The following is a 14,467-nucleotide window of genomic DNA, read 5'->3' on the forward strand; positions in this document are numbered from 1 at the left end:
TCTTCGTTTTTTACGCGTGCCCGGATGCGGAAACAACAGGAAGAGCACGCCAAGCATGTGTGCTTTAACATCTCCTCCCTTCTACGCGATCAGCAAGCAACATCATTGAGATTTCTATTCAACGAGACTAGTTTATTATTACTTTATTACCGAGTCTCTTCCTCTCTTTTTCTTCGTCTTTCGATCGGCTTCAATATTACATGCCAGTATCGATGACATTAATGATCCTCACAGAATTATGAGTGCATGTCCGCGCACACTTCATCGCGCTGTTCTACGGAAAGCTACGAGATGTATTGGCAGGATAAGTGGTCGTTCGCCAAAGAGATCGCCGACGCTCTTCCTTCCTTCCTTCCTTCTCTTGTCCCGCCTCCGTCGTGTTTCTACAAGTTCCCCGATACAACTTCATCGAATCTTGCTTTCACGCGTTGCTATATATTCCAACTTTGTGAGAAGAAGTATACGTTTAGGAGAGCGTGTTCTCTTATGCACATCGAATCTCGTTAAAAATACAAAGCTAGTAATCCAAGGCACTCCATCGAGATACTGAAAGAGAGTCTTCTCTTCCTCTCGATGCAAGAAAATAACTTCTTTCATGTATCTTAGTAATATTTTACACGGTGAATTACACCTCGTTTCATGCAACTCTTTCCCTCTTATCCAATAATAATTATAAACACCTTTGCGAATATAATTAACGCGTTAGAGCGACGTGTTTCGGAGGCAAAGCTGATTTTACGAGCCCCTTTTCCCTACGTTCGATACAAAAGCGAGGAAAAGAAGCGTCAATAACAGGGACAGATGAGAAGGGAGAGAGGAGGGGGGAATAAGCCTCGAGACGAGAGTGATCCAAGAAAGATCGCGAGTTTCGTGGATCCGGATCCGATGGTCGAATTCGATCCTCGTATCTCGCGTGTCGGGACACGCTTCGCTCAAGTGCGCCTCTCTTCTCTCTCTTTCGAGACTCCTCCTCGTCGCGATGCAACGTCTTCTCCTTTCGCTCGTAATTTCTCTCGTTCTCTCTCCCTCTATCCTTCCCTCGTACTTGCTCCTCGTCGTTCTCGGCATCTCGTTCACTCGGCGAAAACAAAAGGAGCAACTGAAATAAGTTGAAGCGGGGAGGAACGAGGGAGAGGGAGGAAAAAAGGAACGAAACTCGGGACGAGGAGAAGCGTAGCCGGAGGGACAAAGAGAGAAGCGGGGAATCGGTGGGAGGGCGAAGGGGGAGAGGGGCAGCAAGAGAAAAAGGAGAAGCAGCGCGAGGAGCAACAAAAGTAGCCGTGACGCTGTACAAAGCGAGCAAACCGAACGAGCGGGGCCCGAAGGGGAAAAAGACGAGAAGATCGGCCCTTCGGGATGATGCAGAAGGGAATGGGGGAGTGCGCGAAGGAGAGGCGAGGATGGATGAAGGGAGGAGGCGGCAGGGATGTAAGGCGGAGGCTGTTGTGCCTCGCGCAACATTCGCGATTCGTATTAACGACGTAGCTTCTCGGAAGTGAACGAAGAGAGATATCGCTCGCGCACAAAAATACATGATATCGTAAAGTGCTGGGAATAATAATCTTAAAGGACAGTTGAATTTTTTCCCCCCAAAAGTACTCCCTTTCGTCCAGAAATCATTAGATAAAATATTTACGCGGTAAAAGATATTCAAAGAGAGAATGTTCAAATGTTTGTATAAAATTTCGCCAATTGTAGAGAGAGAGAGAGAGAGAGAGAGAGAGAGAGAGAGAGAGAGATTTCGTGGATATCATTGATGCTTTCTCTGTTCAACAGCATAATATTGTTTTCCGTTTGCGGCTTTCGCGTGACACAAAGAATTCTTCCGCGAACGTCACGTTTGTCATTGAGTAGTTTCGAGGAATTCTCGATGAATCCTCGTGCTACGACCAACGGGTTCATATATGACTTTTGAAAAAGAGAGAATGCGTTTCAAATCTGGGTTAAAGACCGAGAAGCATTTATTTATGATATCGACGAAACTTGCGTTCGAATAAAAGTCTTCAATGAGAAACATATCTAATCTCGATTGTAAAATTTTTTATCTAACAGAGCTGGTTGTAAACCAAGTCAGATCCAAATAGAAGATTCCCTTAATAAAAGATAATAGTGTACGCGAGATTTAATTGATAACTCTCCTCTTAAAAAAAGCGAACATGCAATTAATTACTACTTGCAACCTTTATTTACGCTACCGCTTATTAGTGCTACCGCTGCGGTAGCTGCAACGACTTCCACGATAAATTTTGGTATTCTTTTTTTCTCTTCATAGTTGTCAATTATAGAATATTTTTTGCGTTACGAAAGATTCGAAATAATTGCTTTAAAGCTTGAAAATTACGCATTTATTTAAAAAATCATTTATTGACATTTATGATATAATAATGTTTGAAGCAGACATTTTTCACTTCTCTGTTATTTCAATAGATTCACTAAACTCATTATAAAATGTAATGACGTAGAACATGTTATACATAGAATATAACGCATGATACAATAAAAGCAGCGATCTTTGCTCATTGTCGGTCGATACGCTCCTGGATCAGGAGAGAGGCGAAGAAGGGTAAAGAAGAGAGGAAGAAATAAAAAGGCAGAACTGGCAAAAGAGGCAAAACCGCGCACACACGTTATATTACTCTCTCCCTCTCTCATCTTATCCTCCGTCCATCCTGCTCTTCTCGTACGCTGGTGCTTGGCGTTGCTTCTACTGTACGATGCAGTAATGTATAGTACGGTAAGACATAATATGATAGCGTGCACTTTTCTCGTGTGCCAACGTACGAATGCAATCATAGCGATAGAACGAAACACATATCTTCGGAATTATTTTTTTTTCTCGCGCGAGAGATGATTCATTATGAAATTATTTATATTTTTTTCGTTCGACGAACACGTCGATGTTTTATATTTAGTTTTCGTTTTTTTTTATTGCAGAAGATTTCGATTTACTAAAGATTTATCTCGATACATATTTATAAATATATATTTATGAAATAAACTAAAAATATATATTTATAATTATAGAATTATAGAAATATAATTAATAATATATAATTATAGAAATTATATTTATAAAAATATATATTTATAATTTAAAATTGGAGATGTGAAAATAATAAATAAATCTTTTCGCAGGAATCTAAGATATTCCAACGTTTTGCAAATGAGTCGGCAGCTCGATTAATCTCATCACGTTGGCGTATCCTGCGTGTTTCGCTACAACCGACGTGACGCAGGCAGGAACAGCGATGAGCTGAGCTATAAGCTGATAACCGGAGGATGTGTCGAGATCCCCCACTGGCAGGGGTCAAGCGTGCTTTGTCAACGATTCGCGTATTTACTAATCTATGTCAATCTATGCACTGTCACCTGTAAGTACGAGGCTAATTCTCTATTTGCCATACGTTCGTCCATACGAAAAAAAAAATTCCCTTACATAGTACCACGATTTCTGCCGTATCACCTTGCTCTATACAGGTATGAGCCTCATCATACGCATCTCTCGTGTATCCGTGATGTGATATTATCGCTTTGTGCTACAGTTCTCTGCGTATAATCCAGATAATAATAAAGGCCGATTTATTTTCCATAGCAGAAGATATTTTTGCCGCGTGCAAGCACCGCGAGCAAAGATTTATTTCATAATCCAGCGTGACCGTGTGGCCACTTTATTCCTTTAGTCTGTAGGTAATATGAAATATGGTAATTGGCGTCACCGTAGGGGCGGAGGGGGATCGAAACGGTTGATTTAAATTGCCTAATTGTAAGTTCCTCCCGCGTTCCACGTCTTCTGGGCAGAGTTGATCGGTAGTTGTGTTCTCCGCGGTAGCAACCGCACGTAATAGCATTCGGAAGACATGGGCAAAAAGAAGAAGAGGAAGTAAAAAAGAGAAAAAGAGACAGAGAGAGAGAGAGAGAGAGATGGAGGGAGAGGGAGAAGGATGAAAAAGAGGAGAAGAGCAGGAGCGCAGAGAAAAAGAAGATCGAAAAAAAGTCACATGAGGGGGGAATGCGAGAGGCTTACGACTTAAAGAAGGAGAGGAGAAGAAAGGGGAGGGAACGAAAAAAAGCAGGACATCGGGAGAGATTAAAATCGTCGAATCTTTTTTCTGCTATAGGCACCCTCGTCCTTCTGACTGATCCGCGAGCTATTTATAATACGTCTACTATTAAAATGAGAAAATTTATAAAATGATATTTATTCTTTTCTAAAAGAAGAAAATAATTTTCAACTTTTTTTTTATAAAAATCGATTAATCGCATTTTATCTCTACGTCAAAAATGCAACGAAATATTTTTGCAAATTTTATTCATGTAATTCTCAGGTATACGTGTACCTCAAATAATTAAACTTAAGTATTAAAGTGCGGTCCTGAGCAATACAATCCGTAACTCAACCTTTCGGTCTACGAAACAAAATCTCCTTGCAGCTTATCTGCAACTTTATAGCGAGTGAAAAATGTTTTAAGGCATCGTTGAGAGCCATTTATTACTTAATTCGCCTCACATTTTCAACATTTGTATGATATCTCGCTTTTATAAAATAATGTACAATCATAAAGAAACTTTATGGAGCCGAGACGAGATTAGCTCTGCAGATTCTGGAAGGACTCACAAGGAGTCGAGGCCCATTTTTCTCGTATGTGAGCAGCACACGATCGTGCTGCGGCAATCGCTGCGCGAATCGTTGCACGGGATGATTTGACGTAATCACCTTCTGCCGCGAAAGGATTCGAGGCTACCGCGGTACGCTTATATCCTGCCACCGTCTCCTCATCTCTCTCGCGGCGTTCTTTTACTTTATTTCCCCGTGCTTTCTCCTTCTTCTTCTTCGTGTTCGTCCCCCTGCCGTTCCCTCGCATTGCTCGCTTTTTCTCGCGCCGTTCTTCGTCTATAAAAATATGTTTTGCCGGGCGAAAGATTTCGTGTCCTGGAATATATTACAGTTGAGATTATATATCGGGGAGACCCCTTTTGAGAACGTGGACAATTCCTCATTTTCAACACAAGAGTAGACTTGAATTTAATATATATTTTGACTCTTAATAAGCATATATTTAAATTAATTATATGCATATATATTTTTTATTGAAAAGATTAATTGATGTTATGTTTAATAATATTTTTTTAATACTGTTAAAATCATTTTTAAGTAATTAAAATACGTAAAATATATATATCGTCACAATAAGCATTTAGGAAAAAATTAAAAATTAATTAATTTAATATTATTGATGCAGTCTAATCAAAGTATCTTTCGTTGTTGCAACAAAATATTTCTCAATATTTACAATTCGCATATGGATTAAGTTTTAATACATCTCTTTTGATTGTATCGATGATTACTTCGAATGTTTATTTCAGAAAATGATAATTTATTCACGATGTTTTCGTAAACACACGCCACTCTCATCGTTCGTTTATTCACAATTTTAATCACAATTTTACGGCTTCTCGTGTTAGCCAGTAATATATCGACCGATCGGACATTTTATATTCATATTCGTATTCTCTAAATAAAACATTCTCACATACGCACGCAGCTTGAAACGACTTTGAAAGTTAAAGAATCACGCTCGTTTGATTCACTTTAGCGTATCCTGGAAAGATCCCGCTTTTATCGTAAAACCTTTCGGGGACACTTTAACAGCGCGGTCGTATACACGAGACGAGGGATCTTTGGTGTCTCGGATTCGTGATTTACACGTCGTTAAGGCCACGAGCAAGATTTGAATAAACCTGTGTGCGTGCGCGGATACGCAGTTTTCCCCCTTCCCCTTCTTCCTCTCACTCTTCTCTCTCTTCTTTACTGTCGCGAAAGGACACTCGTGTTTACGCACGTACGTACGCGTCGAAGGACGCTTGATAATAAACCCTGTACGAAAGCTCCGGCCAGTCGAGCACATACTTGAATAGTGACACCACTCACCCGTGTCTTTACAGAAAGATCACAGTTCGTGTGGACATGTCGAGAGAATTGAAATGATTCTTATCGAGCGAGAAAATTTTGAAATCCTCAATTTAGTTTGCTTACAAAAATTTGCATGCAATTGACTTAAACAAACAATTTCTTTATGGGCCTTTAAATTACGGTACACTCGGCGAGGAAGATACGTAATTCCTTATGAAAAGAACAAGGATTAAGTATAAAGTAACTTGTTTTAATTATTTTAGTCCTTAGAAATAATTTGAAATAGTGTATATATTTTTTCTGCTTGGTTATATTTTAATAATTAATTAATTTAAAAAGTTAATTGTCTCAGATGTGATTAATATTTAAATGTGGACTTATATAACCGCAATAATATTACGAAGTTGATTTATCTTTCGTTACCAATCAAATTAAATAATTAAATCGATTGTATCATTTGATAATACTTAATATAAGAAATAGCGATGTTTTGAAGCGTGCACGAAAAAGCTTTGATAAATAATCGAATCTGAAGAGACATCGCGAGAGGCAGAGAGAAAAAGAACAGAAATTATCTCTCTCTTTCTTTCTTTCTCTCTCTCTCTCTCTCTTCTCTCTCTTGTACACTTTTGTTCGGATCATGTACCAAAGATTTATTGGCATACGGATTTGCATTTTAAATATGTGAAGTGGCGCGGAAGATGTTAAGCTGCCTGAAAAGAATATTCGTCCTCATCTTGCCGCCGTTATCATCCTCCTCTTAAGTACTACACTTTTCAAAGAGGTGAATAACATGCGTTCTTCGCATCCCAGAATCATAAAAATATGTTGTTGTTTTAAGAAAAGAATAATTTCTTTAAAATAATTTTCTCTCTTTTCTTAATAAATTTTTTTGTCTATAATCTCAAGGAAAAAATTTATATATACATGTATATATGTACGAATAATTTAAGTAAATTTTATATACTCAACAACAAAAAGTAATTTGTAAATAAATATTATTTTCGTATGACAAGAAATTATTTTTTTAAAAAGAATATTTCCATATATTTTAACCTTATTCTGTTTAATCATATTGCATTTTTATTTCCTCCGACATTTGATAATCCACAAAAATATATTATAAACATTTTTTCAATGTGCTAAATATGAAGAAATTATTCTCGGAATGATTCAAACGACTTCGACAACGCCGTTAATCCTGCTGACAGCCCGCAATCAGTTGCACGCCATTAATGTTCTTCTTGGCACCAATACAAAAATTAAAAGAGAGATGATAATCTTACACGGGATGAGGCACGTAATGCTTGAGACAGATATTTCGTGTCCAGATCAGGGCGATATAACTTTCGAATTGTTTTCTTGAAAATTTTTAATAGTCATATTAATTTTATATTTATATGCATATGTCTTCATCACGGTTTTAATAGAAAAAAAAGATAAAGTAAATATCAAAGATTGTTATTCTTATGATATGCGTTTTCTTTTTTTCTTTCTGTTTTCTGTCTTGTCATCATCCATCGTAAAATCTGTTTATCTTTTATTTCCAGTCATTTACGACACTAACGAACATCGCTCGAAACAGATGGGTAATATATTTTCGACACAAACTAGAAAATCAGTTCGACACTTTATTGCTGCACTGAGAAAGAAAAAGTTGTTAATTTGATTAAACTGTTTAACTAAATTATTATTTTTTTAATGAAATTTTTTTATTGAAATATTTAAATATTTAAGTTAAATAGATGTCATGTTAGATTTAACGTGTCATAATTAATTTAAATACTTAAATATTTTTTTAAATTAAATCTTTCAATTAAAAAAATAATTTAATTGAACGGTTTAGTCAAGTTAACAATTTTTTTTCTCAATTGTATTAATTTGTGACCGATCAAAATATGTGATTAAATCGATCGTGATTAAATAATATGAAATCATTAATTTAAAAAATAAAATTAATCTATAGTACAACTGCTTATTTTATTAAAAAAATTGCATAAATAAAATAAAAATTAAGTAAATAAAAAAGTGATCCGTGATATACTTGCAACATATATTCTTCACATTATATATTTTCTACATAACAACGCTTGAAAAAATAATTTTTCAAGTTTAAAAACTAGAGATAATAGCTTTACAAGGAAAAATAATCTCTTAGCGACAACTCGTCAAGTTAAATTTAAAAGTCAGTTGTTGTGCACACATACACACACAATTTCGTATGAGGAAAATGATAAAATCTGTCTGGTATACCTATTCATAAATATGAAAATAAATTGCAAGAATCTTTCTGCAAAAGAACACGTGTAAAGATATTCAAATATTTAATTACTTAAATCTCAACATCATTAAAATGTTGAAATATAATTAGTATATTATTGAAAAATTTATTATCCTCAACCATCTCGTACTATTTATTTTCGTATCGTTATTTTTAGCACCCAAATCACTGCACAATATTCTTGCGCAATTTCTTTTTTTCAGCTGTGTACCTTTCAGAAAAGACATGTGTGCCATTGTAAACAATCGCGGAGCAAAAAGTTAACGTGTTTTTCCTTCAAACTATAATATTTTTATAAAAATCTCAACTATAGGTGCTGGTGTTTGGACCGTATAAAGTCGGGCGTATTACGTGACCGAATTACGAAATCACCGAGCAGTTTACGTCGCGCGTCCTCGATGCGTAGTCGAATCGCGCCTTCGTCGCGGGTCCTCGTCCGAGTACCTAAATTCCGGGAACGAGTGTCAAAAGCGTTGTCTATCGACGGCCGATCGTCCCGATGCGTCAGGTGGGCCGTGCGATCGCGGTTTAACGTATATTTCGACATTCGTTGCGTTTCGCGCGGCTAAGGAATTTTTCGACATCGCGCGAATGCGCCAAGTCAGGCGTGTCACGTGACCGAATTTCGAAATCGCCGGTCAGTTCGCGTCGCACGTCCCCGGTGTGTGGTCGAATCGCGGGATTGTCTCGCGTTTCGTTTAGCCCTGTCGCGTCTCGTTTAGCCCTGTCGGGCGATCGAGTGTCGGAAGTGACGTATCTACCGATGGGCCATCGTCTCGGTCCGTTAATCGGACCGTGCGATCGCGATTTAACGCGTATTTCGAGACTCAATTTTGTTACGTCGCGCAAGACATTTTTTTCCGTCGCGCCAACGCGCGAAGCTGGCTGCAAGTGCGCGTCGTCACGTGACCTAGTGTCACGACCTCTGCTTAGTTTACGTCGCGGATTCGCCCGAGGGAGTCGAGTCACATGACGGGCCGTCTCGGTGTGTTTACCGGCTTATCGCGATTGGCCGTGTCTTCCGGAATTCGTAATCAGCTGTCGCTTCTCGTTTCGTCGAAAGAATTCCTCGAACACGGGCGTCTCGCTTATCTCGTCGCTCATTCGACGAACGGTATCGCGCGTGTTGTATGTGCGCCGTGGAACATCGAGGAGAGCCTCGAGGAACTTTCGACAATGGATTCATCGAGACAGGTCATCACTTACCTACGATATTTACACAACAGTCCGGTGCTCGTGCTCGTTATTTACTCTTCGAACTTTGTGCTGACAAATACGTTAAATCTGATAAATCGGAAGTGCTGAGTGAGACACGTCTTTAAGTTTGGATTTATTCGCATCTCGTCGGATATGTTTACGCATTATTCGAAAGTGCCGAATAAGGTTACGAACGATTGCGTTTCTTGCAATGGATATCGGTCAGAGTTCGTCGAAATAGTCAACGGGAATATTATATTTTGCGTGTGTGTATTAAAAGTGTCAAGAGCTGGAATCGTCATAAGAAATTAATCAAGAAAATGACAGCTGTTCGTCCACGGTGTCCGGAGATGAATATGTGAGTGATTATTTTTTATTTCTTAATTTTTCCGTCATACAGTATCGAATTTGCCCAAGACAGAAAGAATAAAAATATTCTCTTTTTTTATCGCTTTTTTAATTGCCTTATAGTAATATAAATGACGAATAAAATTTTTTCAAATCATTTCATTTAATATTATGAAAAAAGAATGAAAAGAATCTCTAGATGTACAATTTTTAAAATTAATTTTAAAATCTATTTTTAAAATTGTTACAATATATGGGAAAAATAAGAGATAGCAATCTTTTGATAAGATAAATTATTATTGATAAGATAAATTATTATTGTTTAAAATTTTTACGAAATGTAGATTGAATAGCAGAAATTGCTAATTTATCAAGCAAATCAAAATCGCAGGCACTTTCAGGCTTTTAAATAATCATGATAATCAGGTAATTAATTCTGCAAGGGGCAAATTTGTACTGATCATCCAGGTAGACATGAATAGTGGTAATCAATATTCGATAAATTCGAATGGATCGACTAATGAAATTAATTATATAGTTGTAAACGCGTCGATCGTACGTGTATTTACGAAATCTGTCAATGAAATTTATCGAACTATCGCTACGTTTCTCGGCTCGTATCAAATTTCGAAATATGACGCTATTATAAAATTAATAGGTTTCCGTGTATGTTTAGAAAATTTAATAAATAGCTTCGATCGATAAGAAACAGAATCAAAATTTCAGATTTGAAATTAGGTATATATTAATTTAAATTTAATTTAAATTTAAGGGATACATTAGAGACATATTAAGGGATTTAAAATTAAATTATATATCCTCCCTCCTGTATGTGAAACAATTTGTATTTAAATGCATATGCGATTTTCTAATGTTGTTTAGCGTTTAAATAATACATTGATATTTTTAAAAATATTACTAAAATTAGTAACAAGATTATTCTAAGATACATATTTTATACATTATTAGTACATTATTCAATGTTAATATGATGTTGACTTTTACACGTGCCAAACAACATAGAGAAAAATAGTAAAAGAAAAAAGTATATATTTGCAATAAAGAAGATTCTTTCTTTAAACGATCGCAAAATAATCATGAAATATTAATTGAATATGACTATGCAATAAGAACGTTACTCCTTCCGAGAAACGAAACATCTGTGCTTTGGTGAAAATGATAAATGCGCTCGCAATGAAAATAATTTTAGCGGGAGAAAAAAGATGCCCGTGCATCGCACGATCTCCGGATCGTGAATCGTGACTAAAAACGGCTATGCGCGAGACGAGCTGGAGGCGGATCGGGATCGAAGCTCCCGGGATGATCAGCTGCATTTATTTTCATGGTCGCCCACGTGTATCGCGCAAGGACCTAACTTAACCTGCATATCCTACGCATTGTATACACGCACTTATTGTTAGATTAGAGTTTTCTTTAGTAGAGATTTGATAGTAGAGAATTGATGTAGAAGCAATTATTATACATTAATATATTATCGAAATATTAGTAGACACTCTGTTTCGCTTTGTCACGCTTTTCTTTTTAAAAATTGACAATGAATATATATTCTTTTAATTTTTCTTACCCTTTAAAGTTTTGAAAAAAAATTCCTTTCTCTAAATTGAAAATTTTTGATATTTTCTCGCGTAGAAAAATAAACCTTATAAATTTATAGAAAGTTTTGTCATTAAAATTAATAATAAATTTTATCATATGCCTTAAAATATATAAAACATGAAAAAATTGCAAATTTTATAATTACTTTCTCTCTTTTTATTTTATCCGATGATGCCGAGTATAATTAATAATAAGTGACACATTGTGCAATTGCATATTCACTACACGTGACTACAAATCTAAAGATCACTTCAAGTATCGGTTTTGTGCCGCAGGCACAGAAAGAGATCGTATTCCACGAAATTATCGTCCCGCAGTCGTTTGCATGGTCAAACAAATGCGTGCGCGTATGTGTGTAATTAAAGTGTATTACCGATGCACGTCAGTGCCACTTATATTGGTCGTAATAAAAAGTCTAGGAAAAATATTGGTATAATTTACCTTTACTCTCGCGCGTTATACTAACCGCATGCGGTACAAACCGGTCAGGAATGATGTCGCGGGTAATCTGGTCACTAGTGTATATATATATATATATATATATATATATATATATATATTTCGATACCACTATCGTAGAAGTATGTAAAATAACACGAGATTAACTTTCAAGAGAAATTTATGTTATTACAAGTCTAAAAATAGCGCAAGATAAGTCACGATTCTACAAATTTCTACAAATAATTGGATGCACTGTAAAATATATACGAATATATATGTTTAATATTTAAAAATTTTATTTAATATTTAATTTAATTATTATTAATATTTAATATTTAATATAATTTAATTATTATTATTTATTAATATTTAATATTTAAAAATTTTATTTAATATTTAATATAATTATTTTATTTAATAATTTTTTTATTTTACTTATATCCCGTAATCAAAAAATCTGTATTAATTAATAACAATGCAAGAATATTTAATGAAACAAATTATGAAAAGTAGTAGTATGATATTCATGAAACACGCATATCAGATCTCGGTCTTTCGGGGATACATCATTTTTTTGGGGCAATAATCAACAAAATTGTACACGAAGGGGCAGCGCAGCGCTTTATGCAAATTTCAGGGAATACGATCGTATCGCGAATTTTCGGGAAATACAATGTCGCCGATCACGCGATCTTGACATCTTACCGCTTTGACGCGGCTGCTCGTTAATCAGGAAGGGCTCCTCGATAAACTTCGCGATTATCGTGATTGCCGGTATGAACGAATCTGGCCGGTCGCTCTGGGGCTGATGTACGTGCGTTTAATACGCATCACGGCAGAGTTCGGCACACGTATCACAGATGTGCAATGTGTCACAATAAATTATTGGGTTCTGAGATACTGTCGAAAAAAATATATTTTTTCGCTGATAAATATCATCGATATTAAAATTAAACTTGAGAGAAACTCATATTAATTATTGAATAAATAATATTTCAATTATATATTGTGATTTTTTTCACTTTTTTTTAAAAAGCTGATATTTAAATTTTAACGAAAGATTTTAAAGAAGAAATGAAAAAGAAATTATGCGTTAATTTTGTCCAGGAATATATATATATATATATGGCCTAGGAAATTTTCATCAAAGCATGGATTAATTTTATTAAAATATCAATGAGAAATACACAGAGAAAAATATCATTCTACTACCAAGAAAAGCGATTACTCAGTTTATTTTTCTTTTTTTAAGTAATAGTTTTCGTCAATAAAGAATCTTGATAATGATGAAAGAATTCTTGATAATGGTCTTAAAATATTCTCATCACAAGTGTTAGAAAATCTCATTATCATGTATTCAAAAGAAGAAATTATTTTCTCTTGAAGAATATTGTAAAGTTGTATCAAAGAAAAATCAAACTTACTTTACGCCAACTCATGTAGTAAGCAAACCAAATTTTTGTTTTAATTTAATATTCTTGACTAAAATACTGCACTTATTAAAATTCAGAATATATTCAATTAAATTTAATGCTTGTGATGAACTTGTGATATATTTGCGGATATACAAACTTATGATATACTTAAAATAAATAATATTTACTTGAATACAGTATATATTTTTCTCTGTATGTAATGTATGTTTGAAGAAGCATCGCGCTTCATTTTTGTGACATATAAATTGCGACAAACAAATGATTCGTTACAAGGATCGGATCTCCTGATTGTTACAGTGGTCTTTCGTAATGAATTTACTAGTTTCGATGTGGTTAACCTTTGATTATACGAAAGCGCGTATTATACGAATGCCCAGCCCGGAGCTCATAATTTACAACGGGAACCGCAACTGCGAAGGCAAAGATTATAATTGCTTCAATAAATTAGAAAATTCTGAGTGAGCGAATCATGTATCTATTTTTATTGTTTTTCTTTTTGCAATTCTTTCTTATTTTATATAATATTAATAATATATAAGAAGAATAATATATAAGAAGATTGTTCATAAAAATGAACAAAGTTCATAAAAAATTTTATATCAAATTCTAAACATATTATTTATTAATAAATATTAATCCTGAATATATATTATATGTATATTGCATATAATAATAATAATCTTATATTTATTATATATTTGTGTGCGAGAAAAAGGGGTAATTTAAGCATTTAAATATAAATCATTCACATCGAATCTCGAATATTTTAACAATATTTTAACATTAGTTTCATGAAATTTTAATAACTTTAAGATTTCGGAGCGCTTGGAATGCATGTTATTGAAATACTTGCCATAAAATTAAGTTTTCACGATGAAAATATCTAATAATAACACGAACAGAAAACTCTGAGTCTAGTAATTGTAACGTATCTTTTCCATGGCGTACATAGTTATCTTTAAAACTCTCATCCTGCGGTTTCTTGCTCGAGTTCCCGCGTCTTGTAAGGGTTCTCTTTTCTCGGGTGAATTGCAGCCGGCGATGTTCAAAGCCGCGTTTTCACATCTTGGCGGCGGCAATTTCTACAGCACAACGTCACTCTCTCCTCGGCTATTACGAGTTCTTACTCGAGGCTTCGATACTGCTCGCCACTTTCTTTTTTCTTCGTTCTCTCGGCCTCATCGCCCAATGAATGAAACGAGTACTTGCCTCCGAAAATAAAAGTGAGATATCGTC

At 35.2% G+C, this 14,467-nt stretch overlaps 1 protein-coding gene across 1 annotated transcript in view; it reads left to right on the top strand.

Annotated features, from left to right (window-relative positions):
* Positions 1 to 9,464: 9,464 nt before the first annotated feature.
* The window catches only part of LOC105258547 (homeodomain-interacting protein kinase 2), a 120,056-nt gene continuing 115,053 nt past the window's right edge, over positions 9,465 to 14,467 (top strand). The window contains exon 1 of the mRNA XM_025413541.1: positions 9,465 to 9,747. The gene's annotated coding sequence lies outside the window, so the exon portion shown is untranslated. The remainder of the gene's footprint in view (positions 9,748 to 14,467) is intronic.

This window comes from Camponotus floridanus, unplaced genomic scaffold (assembly GCF_003227725.1).
Source record: "Camponotus floridanus strain SB8 unplaced genomic scaffold, Cflo_v7.5 scaffold68, whole genome shotgun sequence".
In the NCBI taxonomy this organism is placed as follows: Eukaryota; Metazoa; Arthropoda; class Insecta; order Hymenoptera; family Formicidae; genus Camponotus; species Camponotus floridanus.